The 3,730-nt window shown below is 36.9% G+C and overlaps 1 pseudogene; it reads right to left on the reverse strand.

The window, feature by feature from the left end:
• Positions 1-426: 426 nt before the first annotated feature.
• LOC122890214 lies at positions 427-1,999 on the reverse strand (annotated as a pseudogene).
• Between the last annotated feature and the right edge of the window lie 1,731 nt (positions 2,000-3,730).

The raw sequence follows: 3,730 nt of genomic DNA on the forward strand, positions 1-3,730 counted from the left end.
GTTTGTTTTTGTTGTTGTTGTTTTGTTTTTTTATTAACATACAATGAGTTATTTGTTTCAGGGGTACAAGTCTGTTAATCATAAGTCTTACACAATTCACACCACACACCATAGCACATACCCTCCCTAATGTCCATCCTGCAGCCTCCCCATTCCTCCCAACCCCCTCCCATCCCGCAACCCTCAGTTTGTTTCCTGAGATTAAGAGTCCCTTGTGTTTTGTCTTCCTCCGTGGTTCCATAATGTTTGATTTTCCCCCCACTTCCCCTACAACCTCCCACCCTAACTCTTAAATTCCTTATATCAGTGGGATCATGTAATAATTCTCTTTCCCCTATCAACTTATTTTGCTTAGCATATCAGGATATCTGGATAAAATTTTGCAGCTCTACTCTGGCAGTAACTTTACCTTCTGAGTGAGTCAACTTAGGATGCTGCTTTGTCCTGCTCCTTGAGGATTCTCATTCTTAGTCAGGTGGTCAGGCAGTTCTGTGTTCTGTTCTACTTCCTCATCTGTGATGGGAATGGGACCAGCATCTCTTCTCCACTTTCATTTTTCACAACTTGCTGAGCCTTCATAACCTGGGTTGGTGTTATTGCTGATGCAAAGCTGCTGCTTTCAAATCTGAATGGATCCATACCATGAACTTTGAACAGCCATTTGAAAACTAAAGCTAATAGCAACTTTAATTTTTTTTCTTCAAATGTATTTAAATTTTATTTAGTTAAAATATAGTGTAGTATTGGTTTCAGGAGCAGAATTTAGTGATTCATCACTTACATATAACACCCAGTGCTCAGTACAGCAAGTGCCCTCATTAATACCCATCACCCATTTAGCTCATCTCTTGCCCGCACCCCTCCAGCAACCCTGTTTGGTCTCCATTGTTAAGAGTCTCTTATGGTTTGCTTCCCCCTCTTTTTTTTTTTTCCTTCCCCTGTGTTCATCTGTTTTGCTTCTTAAATTCCCCTGTGTTCATCTGTTTTGCTTCTTAAATTCCAAATAAGTGAAATCATATGGTATTAATCTTTCTCTGACTTATTTTGCTCAGCATCATACCCTCCAGTTCCTTCCACATTGTTGCAAATGGAAAGATTTCATTCTTTTTGATGGTGGAGTAGCATCTCATATGAATGCTATATATAGCATTCTATATATATTTACATAGAATGTTCATATAACAGAATGTTCATATAATCATTCTATATATATTTACATAGAATGTTCATATAACATAGAATGTTCATATATATATATGCGTGTATATAAGTGTGTGTGTGTATATATATATATATATATATATATATATATATATAATCTTTACCCATTCATTAGTTTGTGGACACTTGGGCTGGATCCCTCCATAGTTTGGCTGTTATTGATAATGCTGATATAAACATTGGGGTGCATGCTGGGCTTGAGACAAATATAGAAGAAACGAGAGAGAACCTTATTGCAGAGGTAAAAGACCTCAAAACACAGATATAAACACCTTTAATTTCTAACAAATCCTCTTCACAGAAATTTCTCTGATATATATCACCAATACCATCTATGTGAAAAAACCACTGTTTTGGAATTTTTGTAGTGTAGGTCCCAGAAAAATCCAAGTTTTCTTTCTATATTAATTCATTTCCCTGAAACTATCACCATCTGCCATATTGGAAGACTGAAGGAGCCCATAAATTTCAGAAGCTAGCAGTTTTGTTTCTCTTGGAGCTGTGGTCTTCTCTACAACATTTTGCAAGCTTAACATCATCCCCAGTTCTCCTTTCATCTTCGTTAGCACAGCATTCTGCCAAGTAATGAAGAATGAGCAAAACTAAGTGGACAGTAGGGTCATTGAAATGGTCCAGAAATAAAATAAGGTCAGGCAGACATCCCTGACCCTAGACAATGGCTCCTCTATTTAATGGGATCTACTGCTAGATCCCATAGCTAGGTAACTACTGAGAAAACATCAGGTTCTTTGTTCATGGTGGAGGAGGAATAATTCATCTCTGCCGTACACAAGCGAAATCTTCTTATATTTGCACCAGAGAGTAAGGGGTTCAAAGCCTGCCCCACCATCAGGGTCACACCAAGGAATGACGTAGGGGGACCCAGGAGGCACAGAGTGGGTCCCTCCATTTGGAGTTGTGTCTAAGCAATGGCAAATGAGCAGGCTAACTCTAGGAGACAAAGAGCAAAGACACTGGTGGAGAAAGGCTCTATAGAGTCTCCCCCATGACCCTGCAACATCTTTCAGATTTTGACTTCTTTCTTATTGGGCATGTAGATTTGTGGAAGTTTTCAAATAGTAAGGTATAGCAAAAAATGTCTTTATTTGTTCCTTTTGATACATGGTTGCCTTAATTTTACTCTGTAACAATACATTTTTGAGCATTTTTGCTTTTATAGCTAGACTTATCTCTTTCTCTAAGTCATTTTCATGACATTCTTTTAAAAATGATGATAATAGGGGCCTCTGGGTGGCTCAGTCATTTAGCCTCTGCCTATGGTTCAGGTATGATCCCCTTGGTCCTAGGCTCAAGCCCTGCATCAGGCTCTCTGCTCAATGGGAATCCTGCTTCTCCTCCCACTCCCCCTGATTTGTTCCCTCTCTCACTTTGTGTCTCTCTGTCAAATAAATAAAGTCTTTAAGAAATTTTAAAAAATAAAAATGGTGATGATGTTGGTAAGTTCCAATATCTTATTGTCTGATAATTTTCTTATCAATCCCAAATGATGTAAGATCAGATCAATATATCAATATTTAACTTGTTTTCCCTCTTTGTTTTAAGTATCCATCTATTCATAACTAAATAAGCATTGATGTGTTTTAGTATTAGAATCAAATTCAGAGTGGTAATTAATTACCATTTCATATATTAGATGTTCCATTATATGTTATATTCCATTTTGTTAAATAGAAAAATTGTTATATATAATAAGAATTTCATTGAAAATACAAGAATTTGGGGAACCTGAGTGGTTCAGTGGGTTAAAACCTCTGCCTTCAGCTCAGGTCATGATCCCAGGGCTCTAGGATTGAGCCCTACATCAGGCTTTCTGCTCAGCGGGGAGCCTGCTTCCACTTCTCTCTCTCTCTGCCTGCCTCTGCCTTCTTGTGATCTTTGTCTGTCAAATAAATAAATAAAATAAAATAAAAAAGAAAATACTAGAATTAATCTAAAGATGTAGTCAAAATGGTTTGATCTCCAGCATTCTGGAGATTTCTTCTTTACATATATATGTAAAGAGAGAGAGAGAGTTTGAGAGAGAGAGAGAAATCGAAGTTGAAAGAATTTTAATGCCTCCATTATGAATATTCATTATGACACTTAAATAATCATCTCTGCAGTTTGCAGACAACTGAATATATCCTGTATGACTTAAGGATTTAATATTTTTGAGGGACTGAGAGAATGAACAGGACACTTCTAATATGATTAAATTTAAGATTATTCTTATAGACATTGTCTTCATGGTCATGACATCTTGAAACCATGATCTTCAGGCATTGCTATCATAAAGATACCAAAGTTTTAACTTCTGAACCAGATTGTCTCCTTAATCTGTCATTGAGAGAATCAAAAGGCTCACTGGTTTTTCTGACTCTTGCTGTGATCCACTAATTTTCATACCTACGTTACTGCAGAAGATCTTTTCAAGAAATCTCCAGTACAAAGAGCTTGGTGATTATAACTTCAAAACTCACTTGAAGGTTCTTTGTCAGTTAGTTTTGTT

The sequence above is a fragment of the Neovison vison genome, chromosome 11, assembly GCF_020171115.1.
Source record: "Neovison vison isolate M4711 chromosome 11, ASM_NN_V1, whole genome shotgun sequence".
Taxonomy (NCBI): domain Eukaryota; kingdom Metazoa; phylum Chordata; class Mammalia; order Carnivora; family Mustelidae; genus Neogale; species Neogale vison.